Here is a 21,354-nt window from a genome sequence, read left to right as displayed (position 1 = left end):
GTATAGAAAACAGTAAGCACCCATCATTAGAAACCACAGGGATTGTTTTAGGAGGGAGATGAAAGCCAGGATAATTCAGGGCTGAAGGAGAATTTAGAGCCATCGGGTTGAACCATAATACTATTGTGCTCCTGACCATTCTGATATTCTCAGTCTTCAACAAAGAAATGATCTCAGGCCAGATAAGCAGTTTGTTTCCAGGCCCACAGAACAATGTTGCAGAGAAACGCAGCCTTTGCTTCTGTCCATCGCTCTTCTCATCTCTGATCTTGCTTTCAACCCAACCTTCCTCTGTGACCTCCTCTCCTGGTCTCTTCCTCTCTTTTTTTTCCTCGCTTTTTCTCTGCAACCAGCCTCATTTGGGTTTTTAAGCATCAAAATACCTCTTAGACCCTGTGGTGCCTTGGCAGCATTGTTCTTAGACAAAAGCCCGAGTCACTGGCCCTGTGTCAGCTCAGTAAAAGGCCGCCCCACCCCCAACAGTGCCTGTTAATCCTATAATCCAACACCGATTTCTACAAGACTATACACAATTTTCATTGGTCCAGATTTCAAGTAGGTCAGGCAGCTGATGTTCAGCTGATTAGAGGCTCCTAGAGACCCCACAGATTCAGAGGCAGCAGGGTGTCTTGTAACTTCAGAGGCGACATCTTTCTGAATCAACACAGGCTGCTGAAGAATTCCAATCTTCGTGGCGCTCGAAGCAATTTAGAGTAATGAGCCTCTGTCAATTTGAGAGGAAGACGTCCTTTGAATCGCAACCCCCCTCGGCTGAGCCATTTTTGGATACAGTAGAGCTTTTAGTCTTTCTGTAAAAAGGAAGTTTAACAAAATGTGTTTTCAAGAGAGAAAGTACAATCATTTTTTCCATGGGAAAGGAGAGTTTGTTTAGTAAAAGCTTTTTGGCCAGATCAAAATACGAATTCGCTACTAGAATCTGACAGTCCATGTCACAAATCACTGGTTGTGATAAAGGTGGCATCGTCCCCAGAGTTCATGTGTGTGTGTAGTGCAGTGAGCTTTCCCTAGGAAATGAGATTAGAATTCTGGTTCTCATTGCTGTCTAGAATTTCTAGATAGAGTTAGGTAAGACCCAGTGAAGGATTCCACTGCTCTAGAAGAGGGGAAGCCATAGATGGCAGCAGACTGTGTGGAGTGGTTCCCTCCCCCTGCCCAAGTATCCCCAAGTCTCCATTCCCATTGCCACCAACCTGCACTGGTCTGAGAAATAACATTTGACTGCATTAGGCCACTGCACCTGAGAGGTTGTATATTGTAGCATTTAGCATGCATGGACTACATGGGGTGACAAGACCAAGGTAGGAATGAGGTGGGGGAATTGAGGACCAGGAGACTGCCATGGGATCGCTCGACGTCCAACACCCCTGTGGGGAAGGAGCAGGCAGCTCAACAGATCTGCCTGGAGTCTCCTCGAAAGAGAAGCAAAATGTCTTGAGTAGGGAGAGGGAGACTTCTTAATGTTTGTTTCCGGTTTTCTAAACCAGATGAGCTTTATGATGATATATATCCTGGTTGGAAGGAAATGTCCCTTTAGGAATATCTAAATTCTTTGGTATGTGTAATATGCTAAGAATATCCAAATTCCTTTTCCCTGGTTAACTGGGTGCCTTTTGACTTGATCTCCTCCCACGGGGAGGATCCCTGGGTCCCACTGATCCTCACCAGTCCATCACCCACAGAAACAAATGAAGTGGAATTCTCATTAACCAATCAGGCTCATGCAAGCTTCTACCCTTGGCCAGCGGCTCCCCAGCCTCCTCCCCTGAGAGAGATCTGCGTGCCACCAGCTGAGGAACTGGCCTTGGCCGTGGGAAATCACCAAATTCCTCCCCAGTTGCCCAGCAGACGCCTGCTGGATGCCCCTGTGCTGTTGTCTGGGCACCATACCTGGCTAAGAGTAGGCAGCTGAAAATATTCACAAAAAGTAAGAAAAGAAAGAAATGGAAAAAGAAAGCAAAAAGCACCAGAAAGAGGGAAGGAAAAGGAAGAGAGGAAGGAAAAGAGAAAGAAACAGAGGGTATGGGGAAGAGTGACAAACTGACCTGACCGATAGACGAAGAAGCAAAGAAGCTCGGACGCCAGGCGCCACGGAAGAATTCTCTTGTCTGAACATCACCACAATGACCCTCTGCTGGGATAAGCATGGGGAGGTGCAGATTAAGAACGGCAGCCAGGACGCTGAGACTCTGTCTTCATTTTCTGGTGCTGGTGCTGGTGTTTTGCACAAGTGCATGATAAACATCGCTTCCCCTGAAGGGACAGAGTATAGACAACCCTGGGGCTTTCCTTCTTGAGCCTAAGATGGGTCCCTCCTCTTTCCCAAGCATGACAGTCATCAGTCGTGCTTTTACCAGCCCCGGCAGCTCCACGGCCAGCTCCCTTCCTCCTGCCTTCCTCACCCCTTCTCCTGCCCAGAGCTCCTTTCCTCCTCTCTCCCTTCCAGGGAGGCAGTGCGGGAGCTGGGTGAGGGGAGCAGAACTCTGGATTCAACTGCTGGGTCTCCTGCTGCTGCCAGGGGAGGCCTGATCAGGCAGGTGACTAGGTTACTATGGTCCCAATGTTTATGTCTTCCTAAACCCACGTGCTGAAACCTAATCCCCAAGGTGATGGTATTAGGGAGTGGGGCTTTTGGAAGGGGACTTGGTCATGAAAGTTGGCCCTCGTGAGTGCAGTCAGTGCTCTTATAAAAGGCCAAAGTGACCAGAGTTCTTCCCTCCCACCAGTGAGGACTAAAGGAGAAGATGCCGTCTATGAACCAGAACCAGAAAGAGCACCCTCAGCAGACAGCCCATCTGCTGGCACCTTGATCTTGAACTTTCAGCCTCCACAAACCCATTCCTCTTGTTGATAAGCCACCCAATTTTAGTATTTAGGTATGGCACCCTGAATAGACTACGACATAGGTCTTGACTAGATATTTCTTATTATCGTTATTTGTCAACACTCTACTCACTATTCACCTCCCTTCGTTGGTTTCTTTACATAATCCCAGACTTTGGTTAGCGCTATATTTTCAATGAGCAGACCAAAGGAATGGAAAGGTAAATGTTCCCTGCCTTCCTCTGCTCCTGCCTGCCTGTGGGAGGGGAGTATGACTTTGCCTGGGGCCGGGGGAGAAAATTTCCTCTGAGACTTTCTAGAGTAAGGGGTGCAAAGCTGAAGGAAGAGAGAAATAAGGAAAGGAGGGATGTCTTTGCTTTGCGCTGCCCCAGAAGCAGACCCAGATACAAAAATGGGAGTGCAAGTTCACTGTGAAGGTGGAGACAATCATGATGGGGGTGGGAAGGGAGGGAAGGAGGGAAAGCTGCCAGGAAGGAAGTGAAGCCAGTTACTGCCCTGGACACTAGGAGCTTAGTCCTTCTGGGAGCTCAGGAAGCCGGGGTGGAACACACACCTCCGAGTCCCCTGCTCTGGGGTGAGGACGCTGGGGTACTTCCTAAACGACTCCACCATTCGGCATGAGTTGGGGGCTGTACCACCCCATGCCTCTGTGTAGGCTGCAAGGAGAAACCCACTTTCTCAGGTAAAAGAATGCAGGTATTGCCCTGGGGTGCTTTGAGGTGGTAAGGGATGCAGAGGGTAGGGAAGCAACACTGTCTGCTATAGATTTTAAGAAAGGAAAGCTATGATCTTCAGTCCTCCTCACGGCATGTGAGACGCTCAAGCAAGGAGCATCAGTTCTTTGGAAGTTGCCTCCTGATTGCCACAGTTTGTCCTTTTCAATGAGCTGCTCCCAAAACCTGGACCACAGATCCTCACCACCTGGAGTCTGTAATGTCCTTCTGCCCGGCTAAGCACCACCGTCTCCTGAGCCTGGCTCCGCAGCTGGACTGCAAGCTCCTCAAGCATGGACCTGCTGTGTGATTGCTTTTGTGTTTCCGAATCCTGCCTGAGATATCTTATTTACATGTCCAGAGGAGCGGAGAGAAGAGGAGAGCATTGAAAAAGATCCCTTTCATCAAGGAAGGGGTTTTCAGAGACCACGCTTGTGAGAAGCTTTGCATAGGGGCTGATCACTCTTCTGCTGCCTTTCATAAATCTCTTATTGTCCACTGCTAGAGATGCAAATCACAGAACATTTGTTTGGGGCTACTGGCCTGATAGCCTGTAACTGGCTAAGCAAAGCGGTCTCTGAAACATCCATGAGGCCTGGGGATGAAACAATGCTTCCTAAGTGATCTTGGCCCAAGTGTCTCCTGGAGAGCACCCCTAGAGTTTGTTTCTCCGTGTCATTGAGTGTTTATTGCACTTCCAGACTAAGGTTCAGCTTAGACTTGGAGGTGGGGACTTTGGTTTTGCCCTATTCCATCCTGGAGCCATTTGCTCATCTTTAGGAGAATGATCTGTGGTCTCTGTGCTGCGCTGAGGCCCCGGCTTGATCAGAGAAAATGAGCCTTAGTAGATGGGAAGGATGAAAAGGAGCGGCTTGCTTCAGGGAGCTGCACTAACCTGGCAGGGTTCTTAGGGACCACTGAGTTTTGCTCCAGTTCCTGAACTCCAAATGCGCCCCCCCCCAGGGCCCTGGAAGAGTGATTTCAGCTCCAGGGAGCAATGTGCTCTCCTCATCCAAAGGATCAGACCAGTGTCTTTATAATCCTGGCTGCCTCGGGAAGGTGCTGGCTGCCTCAGCACCTGCTGCATAAATGTCCATAAATATTGATATTGTTTTAAATTGCCTATTAAAGAGAATGGCCAACTCCATGAAACCATTTTAAATAAATGTAGATTGCCTGACTCCCTGGCTCTTTTTTCATCCTGTGATCCTCTGGAGCTTTTTCTTCTAAAACAAGCTCCCTTCCACCCACAGCACAGGAGGCCCCCCGAGAGTGGCATGGGCTCCCTGCTCAGCTCCCTCTCTGCAGAGAGGTCCCAGCCTAGTTCTTCCAAATACTTATCTTCTGAAGTAAGTGGCAAGAAGGATGGGGTCCGGAGGAAAGAGAAATGGAGCAGCAGAGGAAGGGCAAAGATGAGCAAGAAAAAGGAAGATCTGGGATTGAAAGAAAAGAAAAAGAAAGATGAAGAGATAACAGGAAGAGGGATGACATTAAACTTCCCTAAAGGACAGGGATGTCATAGCCCAGTGCCTCTCCTCACTGCCTGGGCTGGCCGAAGCTTTTCCTTTCCTTCACAAAGATTTCCCTAAGCTTCCAGCTACAAATCAAGCTTCTGTTCTGCTTCCTACTTCCTCCATCCTTCCCTGTGGCACTGATCGCTTTCTAATATTACAGCTGTTGTGGACAGACTTTGAGGGCAGGGAATTGTCATTTATATATCTGTAAACCTTTCACACCACAGAGTATAACTTTCAAAAAGTCAAAAATGTGATGTCATCTCAATTGCTGCAGTTTAAATGTGTCCCCTCCAAAATCCAGGTGTTGCCAATGTGATCGTATTAAAAGGTGAGGTCTTTAAGAGATGATTAGACCATGGCAGCTTTTTCCCCATACGTGGGATTAAGGCCCTTATAAAAGGGGCGCCAGCTATGTTTGGCTGGCTTGCTCTTCTGCTCTTCTGCCACATAAGCACATGGCATTTGTTCTCTCTTGCCCGTCCACTTCTGCCATGGGAGAACAGAGCAAGAAGGCCCACACCAGATGCCAATGCTTTAATCTTGGACTTCCTAGATCCTGGGGTAGAAATAAAATTCTGTTCTTTATAAAGTACCCACCTTGTCTGTGGTATCTCTGTTACAGCAGCACAAATAGACTAAAACACCAATCTAGAATACCTGTGTCAAAGAGAGATTTCATTACAAACAAGGGAACACATATAATAGTGATGCCTGTTCAGAAAACATTTTTAAGTATTGGGTATTTCTAGAAGTTTTTTTGGGAACAGAGTGTTAGAATATGATTGCTAGGTTCTATAGAACATTGGTTAAGTTCTACGGAGCAATGAAACCACAGTTTCTCTAATAGACAGAATTCTACAGGTGACATCACAGAGACTGGGCTCTAATTAGTAAGCAACAAGGTCAAACACAGATTTATTCTCCCAGAGATTTGAAAATCCTGAAAGGCCATGGCATGACAATGGAAGGACATGCTGTCAGTCACTTCTTATTTCCAAGTTTAGGATGGTGTTTCTAAATATAGGTGTTCAATAAATGTTTAGCAAATGACTGCATGAATAAGACAGGAATCTAAAATCATGTCCTGGAAGTAAACAGATCTTTTCTAATTCCCATGATCTGTTCAGTGTAGCTCTTGGGCGCTTTGTTGAACAGTGGAAATTTGAAGGAAGTAGGCCCATTGACATGAGAATGGCTTTTCATATTGCATGATTAAACATGACTTATATTTTAATAAAGTCCTGGGTCACATGTGTGGCATGAAAATACAGCATTCAATGCTGTTGCCCAAGTCACGTGAATATGGTGTTATTAAAAGTCAGAGCGTATTTAATATAATTGCATGCAGTCCCCTGGCTTTCCTCCCCACTACATCTCTCGTTTTAATAAAAATAAAACTTTCTATGTAACCAAAATATTAAATGGGGGTTGTAATATTAGCTCTTATTCAACTCTAACCATGTAAATTGACTGTGGATCATTTTACATGGTTAATGGCTTACAAAAAGCAATGTATTAAAATCCAGGTCTCACATAAATGGTAAGGTCCAATTTAACGGCAAGAAGCTAGGAGAGTTTTTAAATGACCATTTAAGAAACATTTTGCTAAGTCTTTGTTTTTCTTCTCCACCTCCAGTTCAGTGCTAAGAGCCTAGAGCTTAGCTCAACTAAGCAAAGAATGAAAATGTTCAAAAGTCACCCTCACGCATCCATTCGGAGACCTATTCATCTGCCTCTTGGTTGACAATGTGTGCTGGTGAGGGTGGCATGGCTACGTGTCTGGCTGCCCTGCACTATATCTGGAATCTAGACCCCATGGGGTGGGGTCACTGAACGAGCCTGCTGGGACCTGTGGCCATAGGGTCTCTTTCTCCAGCTCTCTTTTCCCAGGTGTGGATCTTCAGTTCCCCAGGATCACTGTCATGCTGCAAGGCTCAGCCAGCCCTGGAACACAAATTAATTCCTTCTTCTTAATCTTTCAGGGGCACAGACATCTTTGAGGATCTGTAGAAAGTTAAGCCTGGGTTCCTTCCTTCAACTGCAAGCATGCATGTATATGCCTCTCCTTTTCAATATAATCTAGAGGGTTGAGGTAATGAAACCCTGTGAGGGACATTTGGAACCTGTAAGAGCCCCACAAGAGTGACAGATGTTCCTTTCAAGTGTTTGCAAACAGGCAAGCCTTCTTGGAAATGGGAGTAATGACAAGATCAGTTACCCTGCTGGCATGTGAGGCTATCTCTGGGAGCCACCTCTTCTCCCAGGGGATGGTGCAAGCCCCTGAGAACCTTTCTTCCCAGGGGAATGTTGCAACAGCTTATGTGCCAGGTCCCCCCTTCTGTGGGTCTGGTCCACCAGCTCTCCATCCCATCTCTGATCCTGTGTGCAGTGGATTCCACTAGTCACGACACGTGTGTGCATGTGTGTTTCCCTCCTGAAGGTTGCCCTTTTTTTTTGTCCACTTAGATTCACACAGTGGTTTCATCCAGTCCTTTGTGTATGAATTGAAACTCAAGCCAGTACAAAGCAAGCAGAGACCCAGAACTAAGGGATCACCAGCTTAGCAGAAGTCCAGGGCTGTTTGGGATGTGAACAGGGAGATAAGTTTGGAGAGGTAGATTGAGGCACTTATGTAGAGGGGCTCAAATACGAAGTCAAGGACTGTGGCTTGTGCTAATGGAGGTAAGATAAGACATCACTTGTAAAGTAAATCACCAATTTTACATCTGTTTTGCATATTCTGATTTTTGTAGATTAGCCTCTGTGCCAGACTTTCTCCCCTTCTCTCAAAATAGTAACACTCATATTGCTGCCCAACCCACAGACATGCCCAGCCTCCCTTGCAGCCATGCATGGCCATGGATGAATGTTCTAGCTTAGAAGATGCATGAGCAATGCCTGTGATCCCCTTACAGTGAAGCCCTCATGCCATTCTCTCTGAAGAGCTCAGCCAAAGCAGCTAAAGCTTCAGCTCTGCTCTGGACCGTGAGGATGGGGACAAGGTTGAGTGTGACAGGGTAGGTCCATGGCAAATTCATAGAGCCACCAACACAGCCCTGGGATGGCTACCTCATCCCCTGCTTGATTTCTTCTATTTGTAAGAGAAATCAATATCTATCTTGCTGAGGCCACAGCTGCTCAGGGTTCTTGATTATGTATGGAAATCCTATAAATATAGCTTCTCTGCCTCTCATCTATTTGTATTTTTTCTGTCTTTCCTCCTCCTCCTTCTTTCTTTTTCTTCTTCTTCTCTTTAAAGGATACAAGGTCTTTCCCCGTTGCCCAGGCTGGAGTGCAGTGGCATAATCATAGCTCACTGCAACCTCAAACTCTTGGGCTCAAGCGACCCTCCTGCCTCAGCCTCCTGACTAGTCCTATTTTGTTTAAACTCCTCTTCTAAGACAATTCATTAGGTTTTAGATCTCTAAACTATATCTTTAAACATCTTCAGCTTCTTTTATTCACTTTCAGTTTTTCTCACACTGTACATTGAACATTCTCAATAAAGATAAATTAAAGGAATGAATAAGCACTTGTCCTTTGGAGGTTGTGGCTGTATTTTCCCTTGTTTAGGAACATGGAGTCTACAAACACAGGAGAGTTGGAAGTGAGAGTTAGAAGACACCACCCCAGAGTTCATTTACTTCACTTTCCACCTAATAAAAGAAAAAAAAAAATCTCCATTTACAAACATTTCCCGTCACATTACAGCTCTACCCTTTCTTCCTTGTTTTCACTCCCAGCCCCAATAAATACGTCTTTCACAACACTTGGAAAACTTTGCACCAAACAACTTAAGCCACATCCTCCCTCCTTTCAGATCCACCCAAAGAGGTATTGGCTTCCAGAAAATTTTCCTTTGGCTGTAAAACAGAGAAAGGCTAGCATTCCGTACTCATCCCACATCCGCTATTTAGAGGTTTGTGGGAATCAATGTTCCTGCTACCACCACTCCCGGCAAGAGGGCATGTTCAGAATGTGAATGGTGGCTCTGCGGGCTCAGCAGCTCAGAGCTTCTCCCGCCAGGGTCCAGGGTATGTCCCGTGCCCTTGAGCTGCTCCTCTGACTACGGGTGGGAACATAGGGGACCGGCAGCGAGAGCTGCCAGCCTCCTGGAGGGGTTAGGAACCCCACACATGTTCCCAAGCAAGATGGGGAGTGCCAACTTTAGCACCCTGCCTCACCCAATTCATTCCTCCACAGCCTCAGTTGGGGTTCCACACCCACCATCCACTGAAACCCATGTCAAGTTCACCATCAACCCAGTGCTATAACTTGAGAACATTGTTCCGTTCTCCTCAGACTCCTGGTTTCATGAAGGGCCCCCACCCCTCGCTCTTTTGGGAGCCCTCCCCCTCGGCTCCTGAGACAGCACGCATCCCATCTTTCTCCTGCATCATTTGCTATTCCTTAGTCTCCTGTGCTGGCCTCTCCTTGGCATGGCTTTAAAGGTTGGAGACCCTCGTGGCTGGAGTCAGGCCTTGTTCCTCTAAGGGATCTTACCCAATATTCCAGGCTTTAAAGGCATCTATGTGGAGAAGTCCCAAATTTCTGTTTCCACTCCCTCCACTGAGCTCCCAGCTCAAATTCCTACCTCCTGCCTGAGTCCACCTTTGTCCCCTGCCACCACCCAAACCTACTGCTCTTTTCCATTTGAGGCAGCAACTCTCATCCTCCCAGGTGTCTCCATGGTCTGGGAGCCCTCTTTTCTTTCTCCTTTCCTCATCTCCTGTCTCTCCTACCTCAGAACCTGTCTCCAGTCTATCTATGTCCCTCCATCTCCTTGACCTCCATCCTCCTTAGACTAAGTCACTGCCCCTCCTCCCAGGATAATCACAACCACCTCATTCATGCCCCTCCATTTGCTCTTCTGCTGTCTCTTCTCCATACAGTATCCAAATCAAGGGGCCTAAAATGCCAGTCGTGTTACATCACACCGGCTGAGAGCCAGCACAGCCTTCCTTCCTGCTCAGCACCAAACTCCCAAACGCCTCACGATGTCCTCCAGAGGCTCTGCCGCAGGGTGCGGATTCTGCCTGATCCTCTAGCCCCACCATCTCCCATCCTCTCCACCACCCTCCAGTCACACTTGGTGTCCTCTTTGCTGTCTCCCACAGTGCCAAGCCCTCTCCTATTCCCTGAGGTTGTCCCTGCATTTCCTCTGCACCGCAGTCCCCGTTCTTCATGGGACTCGTTTGCTCCTAATCCCAGGGCCTCGGATCACAATGACTTCTCAGAGATACCTCCCTGAGGCACTGTGTCAAGTGGATGGAACTCCACCATTCTCTTCGTCTCACAACCTTGTTTACTTCCTTCACAACCACCCATCGCATTCGAGTAAAGTATGTTCACGTGTCTGCCTATTTGCTGCCTTCCACCCTGCAGCATGTAAGCTCCAGGAGGCCTCGTCTACCTCCTCCTGGTGCCTCTCCTGCATCCCCAGTGCCTAGTGGGTGCACATCCATGTTTGCTGAATGAATGAAAGCCCAGGGCAATATTAATTTTTTTTTTTTTTTTTTTTTTTGAGACAGGGTCTCACTTTGTCTCCGAGGCTGGAGTGCAGTGGCACAATCATGGCTCACTGCAGCCTCAACCGGCTGGACTTGAGCAATCCTCCCACCTCAGCCTCCCAAGTAGCTGGGACTACAGGTGCATGCCACCATGCCAAGCTAATTATTATTATTATTTGTAGAGACAAATTCTCATTATGTTACCCAGGCTTGTCTCGAACTCCTGAGCTCAAGCGACCCTCCTTCCTTGGCCTCCCAACGTGCTAGGATTACAGGCGTGATCCTGATCACACACTTGGCTGGAATATTATTTCTAAGAGGAGTTTATGAATAGTTCACTATGTGCCAACCTTTATACTAGTCCCTTCCGATATACACTATCTCCTTGAATCACCCACAGTAGGGTTACTTATCCCCATTCTAGAGCTGTGGAAACTGAGCCTTGGAGGTCACTGACTTCCTCTGCTCACCTACCTGGTCTCGGGGCAGAACTGAACTGAGTCCCAGGTTTGTTTGGTTCTGCTACACTGACTGTCAGCAGTGAGAACAGAGCATTTTAATAGAAACACTGGGACTAATTTAGTCTTCCTCATTGTTGAAAAACAGCAGGTGATCTAGGACAAAGCCCTCACCTGGAGAGACTCTTCCATGACCTCTTCCCCAGAACTACTTTCAGGTGGTTGCAACTGGTTACAAAATCCGGGGGCAGTCCTCACTCTCAGAACAAGTCCTTTCCTTAGCAGTGTGTTATCCCTCTCCAGTGAGTAAAAGCTAATGGAGGACAGGCAGACCTGGGTCCTCTGTGTTTGGGGGAGACTTGAAGGCCAGCACCACCACCTTCCTTTCATTCTGAGCACTGTTGACCGAAGCCTTCCAGGTGGGGAGGGGAAACCCATGGACCAGAGCTCTCCCTCCTTCATGGTCAGTCCTGGCCAGTTAGATTTGCGTGTGTGAGGCCTGAAATAATAACAATGGAAGGCAAGTGATCCCTGATCCTGGAAACTGAACAAATGGGCGGATTTTGTGAGAGCTGCAAAGGCAGGTACAACCTACTGGAAACCAAGAGGCTTTTGAAAACTTAGGGTAAGTACAGCTCAAAGGATTTCCAAAAAGGAACACACCAGTGTTCATCCAGATGAAGTGACAAACTGTTACGAGTACTTCCAGAGTCCTGCCTGGGTCCTTCAGTCACCACGACCCCTGGTTCCTTATGTTCGCCACTCCCCTGACCTCTGACCCCAGAAAGTCGGTTTGCCTGTTTCTGCTCTTATGTAAATGTAGCCATGCAGTGTGGATCCTTTTGTGCCAAGCTTCTTATATCCAGTGTGATGTTTCTGAAAGCATTTGCTCATATTGTGAGTTGTCTATCGCATTTCACTGTGAGCAGACACCACAATTTGTCTGTTAGCTGTCTGGTTTTAATATACTTCTGATTAGTGTCACTTTCTAGGCTGGATGGAAACCAAATATGGTTTCATGCAGCCACCTCTTTAAATATGGGGCCACTCCATAAATTTCATTTCATGCAACTAATATCTAGGAAACATTCTTTCTCCTTCTTTATCACTCTCTTTTATGTAGATATATTTGTAGAACTATTCAGGCTGTGATCAGCCTTCACCGTGCATGGTTCTGGAAAAGGTACTGGACCAAGCCTTAGAAAGAGGAGTTTCTGCAACTGAGCATTATCATGGATGAATCCATTCCAATGGCATGGAATTAGTAATACCTGCCTTGCCTCCTCCCAGGGCTACTCTGAGGATCAAGTGAGATAGAGCAGATATTATAAAAGACAATATGATACAGCTTCATAAAAAAGAGACAAAAATGTATTCTATTTGGGGGAAAAAAAAGACTATAGTACACCATTATGAGTAGTAATGTTATAAAATAATTTTTCTTATTTTTGCATTTTAAAAAATCCATACATTCAACATGGAAAATGCTTTACTCTAAAAATAAGAAATATGCTGTCAAAGTCAAATAATAGATCTAGAAGAGCATTGAGATCTATAAATTACAAAATAAATGAAAGCTGTTATATATTGCTTGATTGGCTCATAAGGAAGACTGGCTGGTTTTTTAAAAATAGAACTTTACTTTTTTGAAATCTATTTGGCAAAGCTAGAACAGAAACAGCGCCTGCTGAAAGATTAAAAGAAAAATAAAGTGCTTCAGAGTTCAGGCTGCCAAGAGATAAATGGGGTCTACAATTCCTCACATTACCTTTCTTAACAAGGAGGTGGTTGTTGAACATGAGGGTTGGTTACCTGTCTGAGGAGTGCCTGTGGGCTGTGCTTTTTCATCCTCTAGGTAGTTCTCGGTAGATACCTGTTCTTCGGCATTATGATGATATGGGAACAAAATAAGACCTCCCAAGAAAAGCACAGTCGACAAGAGTCATGCCTTGAATTGAAGGGGAGTACACCTAACAATGGGAGGAAAACTCTTCCCATCTCAGTAGAAAATTCAGAACAAAAGAATAATCTTACTCTCTAGGGCTTGACAAGCCCAGTTTCCATTGTCCTTTACTTGGAAAATCCAAGTGAAGTCTGTAAAAAGAGGGGATTTTATTGAACTCTGTGTGTGTGTGTGTGTGTGTGTGTGTGCGCGCGCGTATGTGTTTGCGGGGGTGGATATGCTTTGGCATTTGAGGCTGGTTTTTCAACCTAAGAAGCCCGTTATTATTATTCCCAAAGGTCCACTTCTAAAATAATCATTGTTTAAACATAGTGTCTCTTGTATAATGGCAGCCTCTGTGTCATCTGAGAACTCCTCAGAAACGTTGAATCTGAGACCCTGCCTCAAACCTCAAACCTACTGAATCAGAATCTGTATTTTAAGACCACCAGTGGACACATGTTAAAATTTGAAAATCCCTTCTCAATGATAACATTTAGGAAAATATAGGAAAGGTAGAGAGAAGGACAGTTTTGGTGTATGTATTAGTTCATTCTCACACTGCTATAAAGAACTACCTGAGACTGGGTAATTTACAAAGAAAAGATGTTTAAACTGACTCACAGTTCCACATGACTGGGGAGGCCTCAGGAAACTTACAATCATGGCAGAAGGCAAAGGGCAAGCAAGTGTATCTTACCATGGCGAAGCAGGAGAGAGACAGCGAACGAAGGGGAAAGTGCCACACTTTTAAACCATCAGATCCAGATCTCATGAGAACTCACTATCACGAGAACAGCATGGGGAAATCTGCCCCCATGATCCAGTCACCTCCCACCAGGACCCTCCCCTGACATGTGGGGATTACAATTCAACATGAGATTTGGGTGGGGGCACAAATCCAAACCATATCAGTGTTTGCCTCCTGTTTTTCCTCCATGCATTGATTTCTTTTTACGTAGTCATTGTCACACTGTTGTACAGTTTTGTAGCTTGGTTTTAACTTTACCTCATCGTGAGCATCTTTCTGTGTTATCACATCCTTTTTCAGAAACATTTCAAATAGTTTTCCAGTAGTCCATTAAGCAGAAGTTCTCTGGTTAATTATATTTAATTACTTCTAGTGAGATGCTTGGGTGATTTAATTTTTATTCATTTATTTATTTTTGAGACAGAATCTTGCTCTGTCCCCCAGGCTAGAGTGCAGTAGTACGATCTCGGCTCACTGCCAGCTCCGCCTCCCGGGTTCATGCCATTCTCCTGCCTCTGTATCCTGAGTAGCTGGGACTACAGGCGCCCACCACCACACCCGGCTAATTTTTTTTTTCTATTTTTAGTAGAGACAGGGTTTCACCGTGTTAACCAGGATGGTCTTGATCTCCTGACTTCATGCTCCACCCCCCTCAGCCTCCCAAAGTGCTGGGATTACAGGTGTGAGCCACTGCTCCCGGCTGATTTAATTTTTTTATATTGTAAGTAACTTAGCAATAAAAAACTTTGTGTCTAGGAATTTACACATTTAGGATCTCTTTTTTCTTGGAGAGACTCCCAGAAAAAAAGTTGAAAAGTAAAGCTTTCTTCTTTATTATAAAACAAATACACACTTATAAAAAGTTATTAAAATCTGAGAACATGAATTTTTATATGTGATAAATTTGCATAGGTTACACACAGACAAATAGGTGTGTGTAAAAACTGATGAAATCTGAATAAGGTCTGTAGTCAAGCTCATAGCATTGCACTGAGGTCAGCTTTCTGGGTTTGATGCTGTACAATATGTTTCTGAATGCATTCATTCATACCGTTGTGAGTAGTTGGAGAACCTTAGTTCTCATTAGACTATCATATTCCATTGTGTGTCTATACCACACAAGGTGTACCATTGGAGGAAGCTGGGAGAAGGGTATAGGGGGATTTTCTGTATTATTTTTCCAAATTACTCTGAGTCTGTGATTATTTTAAAATAAAAAGTTAAAAAGATATGAGAGAGAGAAGGAAAAAAAGCCCATCACTCAAGCACAAACCCTGTTAAAGTTTTGGTATATTTCTCTTCAACCTCCTGTTATGCATGGTTAAAAATGGTAATGCAGGCTGGGCACAGTGGCTCACGCCTGTAATCCCAGCACTTTGGGAGGCTGAGGCAGATGGATCACAAGATCAGGAGATCAAGACCATCCTAGCTAACATGGTGAAACCCTGTCTCTACTAAAAATACAAAAAATTAGCTGGGCGTGGTGGCGGGCACCTGTAGTCTCAGCTACTTGGGAGGCTGAGGCAGAAGAATGGCATGACCCCAGGAGGTAGGGCTTGCAGTGAGCCGAGATCGTGCCACTGCACTCCAGCCTGGGCAACAGAGCTAGACTCCATCTCAAAAAAATGGTAATGCAAAATAAAAACCATTTTAAGGCCCTTGATCTGTGCTGTACTTCATAAAGCGTAGCTTTGAGAAGATACTAAAATAACTGGAAGACAGGGATGAGTTCTGAGAGGACTGTGGCTGCTGTGCAGACAGGCTTGAGGTGGTTGAGGACCCCCTAAGGAAAACATGCACCGCTCATCAACTTTCCAGCTGTGCTCCCTGCAAGTTGTTTCTTCACTTCCTCCGTGCACCCATCCTGTTTCTTCACTGAATTGCTCTGTGGAACCTGTGAAAATGCAGGGCTTTTTGACAACGGTGTAATTGCTTTCAGGGGGTGTACTCAGAAGCAAAAAAAACAAAGGTCCTTTAGCTTTAATGCCCAGCTCCAGCTCTTAGCTGTATTTGCAGAAAGGATATCAAGAAAATGACTGAGGTGGTTGCGTTTCATTAATGCCCCAACTGCTAATGGGAAGCACTTGAATCAACAGCACTGGAGAACACTCAGACTCCCGTTCAATTCCCCGTCTTGTGCATGCTCACCTGCCAACCTCATCTCCATGACAACCAAACAGCCTTCTTCAAAAATCAGCTCAAATGGTACTACCTATGAGACCCTGGCTTCAGCAAGCCCCAGGGCCATGACATGCCCCGTGCTCTGTGCCGCCTGCCCTGTGCTCCCATATATCTGACCTGCTGCTGATGTTCTGTAATTTACCTACGTGCTGGGCTTTCTCCCCATAGGCCCTGAAGGCTTGACATGTTTCTTCCTTGTTAGACACCTCCTGCAGTCTCCCACACATTTAGAAATAGGTTCTCAACAGGTGTTTGTTGATCCAGGGAAGGAAGAAAGGAAAGAAGGAGGGAAAGAAGGAAGCAGGGAGAGAGGGAAAGTGGAGAGGACAGAAAGGATTCCATGGGTGTGAAGGCAGCTAAAGCAGCTGTCCCCCATCTTTCAGAACATCTGCAGATCTTTTGTGGCCATCACTAACATTCATCTCCTCCTTCCTCTGAGCCTGGCATCAACATGGTGTAATAAGCAGCCTTCTCGTGTTGCCTCTGGAGGCTTCCACTTTGGTTCTTATTCACCCTATTCTTGGACAAGCTATAGTTAATGCCAACCAGAGAGCAACTGGCCCCTTATGGTTTCACCACTGGGCCTGCTCTTGGGCAGAGAGAAGGGCCAAGCAAGTTACACCCTCAAGAGAGCATACTGGTTTTGCCCATTTGGGCCGTGAGATTCATTCTTGAGGGTTTGCTTAGCATGAGATGTGGAGATAGGGCTTGGGCCCAGTTCTAGCTTTGGCCATTTCCATGACCTTGAACCAGGTGCTACGTTAACAAGACAGCTTCTGCAACTAGAAATTACACGGGTCTACAAGGTCCTTCTGTTTTTCCAGCTCTGAGATGGAGGATTCATTGGCAGCAGGTACAGGTCAGAATCCCAAAGGTGTAAGGACTGGGAGTCAGGGATGTTTGATTTCACCAGAATTTCAGGGCCTAGGGCAGGCAGGGCCAAGGTCAGGCTGACCTTGGTTGGACATGGTCCATTAGAACTAAAGGAAACAGACCTCTCCAAGCTATTCTGGATCCCTAGGACCAGTCCAGCCAAGTAGGTCTTCTGTCCTAGATGGCTGAAAATGGTTATCTTGACTTTGCAATAGGATGGCCTGGGGGAGCTTAAGAAAATGCTGGAGGCTGAGTTCACCCCATAAACTCCTTCTCTGCAGGGTTGACTTACCCACTAGGCGCGGTGCCTAGAACACACAAAAGGTTTACATTTCACTTGAAATCAAATGAGGAAAACTGATTTTTGTGTCAAAGAAGAGGTTTTAACATGCCAAATTAACGTATTTGTCTTTATACCAAAGCAGTCATAAAATGTCTCAATATATTTTTACAGATGAAGGAGCCCTGGCAGCTCACACTGTGGCCCTGGCCAGGGGTGCCCTGCTGTGGCATCAGGAGTTTTTAAAGCTTCCCAGGTGGTTCTAATATGTAGCCGAGGCTGCAAACCGCTGGTTTTAAGGGTGTCCAAGTGGCTTCCTATGCTTAAGTACGTCTACCTGGCCTCCCCTGAGCCTTGCCAGAATTTCAATTTTAGAGAAATTATAATTAATTAAAAGTAAAACGTTTTCAATTAAATTGGAAACAGGTTTCTAAAGTCCCCATTCAAATACTTATCAAATATTGCAGTTACCAGAGATTGAATAGGCTTTGAAAAAGTGCGTTTAATGGATGAATAGAGGCAGGAGAGATCACTGGTGGTACCATAGGCAGTTGGCATCCCCAGGCAGCTGGGGGTGTCTGCTCAGGCTAAGAAGGGGGGCTGCTGATGGAGAGAGACCCAAGCGGCTACCTGGACAGCCGGTGGGCCCTCCCTACGTCTATGGGCTCCAGGGATTTCCAAAGTTTTCCTTGTTAGATCTTAAGCAGCCTCAAGGCAAGCAGGGTGATGGGTTGGTCATTATTACTCCACTTTCAAGGTCAAGTTCGGGCCACACATCACAACAGACTGACTGCCCACCAGCCAGGCAGTGTCCTGTAGCACGGGTGACTTTGCTAACTTCAGACCCTGAATTTCAGTCAAAGCAAAAGATACTGTCAGACTGTGTTTGGGGAGAAAATGAAAACACTTCCTCACTCTTCACCAGCTTTTGAAGGCCAGCATTGAAAATTGCCATGGTTTTCATAATGGTACACAGATGCCAGGGCAGCCGTGTCTGAAATGTTCAGGTAGAAGAAGGAACAAGTGATTTTGTGTGTGTGGATATGGAGTAACATGCTGTTTTAATGAGCCCCTGGGTGCAGGCGGGCTGAAGCCTAAAGTGGCAATAGTCCCAAGGAGGATGGGACAGGGGTTTTATAGTCCTCTGTAAACAGGAAGTGTTCCAGTCTGACGTGATTGCTACATATTACCCAGACTGCATCCTTCTCGATCTTCAGGGGTATGTGTCTTCCGGTCAGGGTAGGTGTCTTCCAGCTGGCTTTCTTCCTGATTCTGCTATCTTGCTGACGCACGCTGCTGACACAAGTGGCCTTGCGCCTTGGGACTGGGCCTGAGAAGGGAGGAGTTACTCATCCCTTCAAGCTTTCAGGCCCCAGGGAGAATCTTTCATTCCTGTCTATTTCGTTATAGAAAAAAGGGAAAAGGGGTGACTTTCTCAATAACTACTTCAGGTGTGACATAGTAGTGTGGGCACCTTAGAAAAAGAAAACCTTTGCTTTTGGGGTATTCTTGAGAGATAGATTCGTATCCTCCATGTCGTAGCAGGAGCATCGTCTGGATTCTCTGGTGGTTAACCATAGTTTCAACAAGAGTTTTAATGGCTTTTATTATAAGTGGGATAACACAGGAGAAACAGGAGGAGCCCAATGATGAAGATTATTGTCCCTACCTGCGTTTTAAATCCTCCTAAATTAGAGAACCACCCTCCTAGAAGGTTTGCCGGGTCCCACCCCTTCCAGGTTTGGGCTGGTACTTGGGCTACTTTTCTGACGTTTGAAGCAATTTCTAGAACTGCTTTTCCGTTATCATCTATGTTAAGACAGCAATTAGAGATATTAAACTTACCACAGACCCCACTTTCTTCTAATAAGTAGTCTAGTGCTAGCCTGTTTTGATAAATTGTCACGCGCATTTGGTTTTGTCGTTGCATAGGAATTTCCAGGGCTGAGGTGGTTTGGTTAGTGATTATCTCTAGAACCGGCCTATAGTCTAATTATTCTATTTAGCATATATATGGAAGTGCGATAACCCCATGAACCATCCTACACCCAAGTGGCAGGACCGTAATATTTGATGATCCTTTGCAGAGGCCATTCATCCTCTTGCCATCTTTGGCTTCCTCCTACCTTTAAGGATCATTTTTCTGTGTTTAAGTTATCATACACAGGGACTCCGAGCATGAGAAACAAGTGATTTTCGGCCTTCCCTTTGGGAACAGGCTCTCCAGCAGGGTCCACAGGGCTCCACCCTGGCTACAGGATCACAGCGCCATCTTTTGGACAGCGATGGGATTTGCTCAGAGGCCCATAGAGTGTAGACATTGCCTTCTGTCTCCTCACTTCCACTGCCCTTACCCCTTGCCCAAAAAATGAAAAAGAAAGAGAAGAAAAAGGAAGACAGGAAGCTCTCCAGCTTGGAGATCATCAGTCTTGCTTCTCCTTCCATGCAAGACTAAATGGCTTGCATGTGCCATCACGGAAAATTTTACAGCATAGTGGAGAGAAAATAAATACTTCAACTTTTTTTTTTTTTTAATTTAAAGGTAAGCATAACACTAAGAGATTCGTGTGAAGTATGATGCCATTCCCAAAGACCTGAGGGCCTCATTAAAAAAAAACGAAAAAAAAACTATGCACATTTGAGTAAACCTCTGTCACGAGAGGAGAATAATCACAGAATACTGAAAGGAACTAAATATGGTATTTTAGCCAGTCAGGAAGTTACCTCCTTATCTCTAAAATAGCCATCTCCATTTCATTCTGAACACAATTTTTATCATTAAAAATTTCTGAAGCTGTAGCTCCATTATATTTACGTATTTCTTTAGAAAGTGTATCAATGAACTATGGCACACATGTCTTGTGTACACTGTAAAGCCTACAAAAACAGAAATTAGAATGCGAAATAGAAGGAAGTACAACTCTTCTTTCCCACTACACCCCAGAGGAGAGCCTGGCACCTCCCCCAGGGTGTGCCTTTCACGTGGAAACCACAGGGCAATACCACATGAGTCCAGCCAGCCCGTGGAGAATGGAGCAGCAGGCCCTCTTGCGTCTTCGCTAGAAATGTGGGACATATGGATGCACATTTAGCAAGAAGATGTTGCTGGAAGAAAGGCAGGCCACTCTAGTTTTGCCAGTGCCAGGCCTCTGAGATTCGGGAGCTCACCAAATACCATGCCAGCCCTCCATTTCCCAGCCTGGTGCAGCTGGGCCAGGTCGCTGCGACCCCCATGGAAGGCAGGGGAAGCACTGGTTACCACGAGGGAGCCTCAGGACCCGGAGTGCACAGAAGGGGCCCCTGCCCTGCATCAGGCTGGACACGAATGACAAATAAACATTCATTGTACTAAGCCACAGAGACGTGGGGAATTTAGAGCAGGATCACGGCTATTCTGACAAATACACCCAGCAAGTCTAGCTGATGAGAACCAGAAGCCAAGCTTTGGAAGATCAGTTATGTCCACTTGCAGCACGTAGGGGTGCTAGGGACACAAAGGAAGTGTCCCTAAGCAGAAAGAATCAGCAAGACACAAACTATCTGCTAGTACAGTGCACCACCAGTCCGGTTTTTCATAGGTTGGAGTGTTTGCACATAAAAACAATATCTTCCCTGAATATGAACGGGTTGCTGTTGTTCTATTCAAAGCATTTCCATGTTTGTTTCATTTGACTGGCAAGCATATATATTCATTCACATGCAAAAATCCATGCAGACTTGAGAACAAACTGTATGCCCCCTCTAATGAAGACTTCATTAAGGTTGTGACAAGTATGTTGGTGACTCCGCCCTTTCACTGCCTTCCCCCTTGGGAAGCCCTGAAATCCTGCTGATGCTGAAAGCTGGAAAGTGACCCTCAATATCAGTCACATGGAAATCCCTCTGCAGTTATGTTGGATCAATCCTGCCAAATAAACATTCTGGACTTCTGAATTGGAGGTTCCCGTCTTCTCGTTGTAAGCAACACCACCATAATAACAGCAGATGCAGTTACACGCCGGGTACTATATGAGTGTGCTCTCCAACTTGCAAGAACTCTGAGGTAGATGGTGTTGTCTTTATTTTATAGATGAGAAAACCAAGACTCAGAAACAACAAGTAGTGACACAAAAGGTGAAGTTCACTCATATCCAGGATGGTGGGATATGAGGGTGGTGGGAAAGTAGTTAGAAGTCCCATTCAGACCGCTGAGCCCTGGGTGGCCACACCAGCTCGTTTCTCCTCTGTCCCCAGCAAGAGCCTTTCTCTATGTAAGTTTCTGGAGAGA

At 45.9% G+C, this 21,354-nt stretch overlaps 1 protein-coding gene and 1 long non-coding RNA gene across 3 annotated transcripts in view; one reads left to right on the top strand and one right to left on the bottom strand.

Annotated features, from left to right (window-relative positions):
• The window catches only part of LOC105490168 (NCK adaptor protein 2), a 278,398-nt gene that overhangs the window by 206,491 nt on the left and 50,553 nt on the right, over window positions 1-21,354 (top strand). The window lies entirely within an intron of this gene.
• LOC139357955 (uncharacterized) lies at window positions 630-5,822 on the bottom strand. Of its 2 annotated transcripts, none has more exons than XR_011612045.1 (3): window positions 5,690-5,822; window positions 2,064-2,271; window positions 630-809 (listed from the first exon to the last, which is right to left on the bottom strand). It is a non-coding gene; the product is annotated as an uncharacterized lncRNA (long non-coding RNA). The 2 variants fall into 2 exon arrangements; XR_011612044.1 differs by having other exon boundaries at window positions 2,064-2,149; window positions 5,690-5,793.

The sequence above is a fragment of the Macaca nemestrina genome, chromosome 13, assembly GCF_043159975.1.
Source record: "Macaca nemestrina isolate mMacNem1 chromosome 13, mMacNem.hap1, whole genome shotgun sequence".
Taxonomy (NCBI): domain Eukaryota; kingdom Metazoa; phylum Chordata; class Mammalia; order Primates; family Cercopithecidae; genus Macaca; species Macaca nemestrina.
This window is presented reverse-complemented; position numbering and strand designations above follow the sequence as displayed.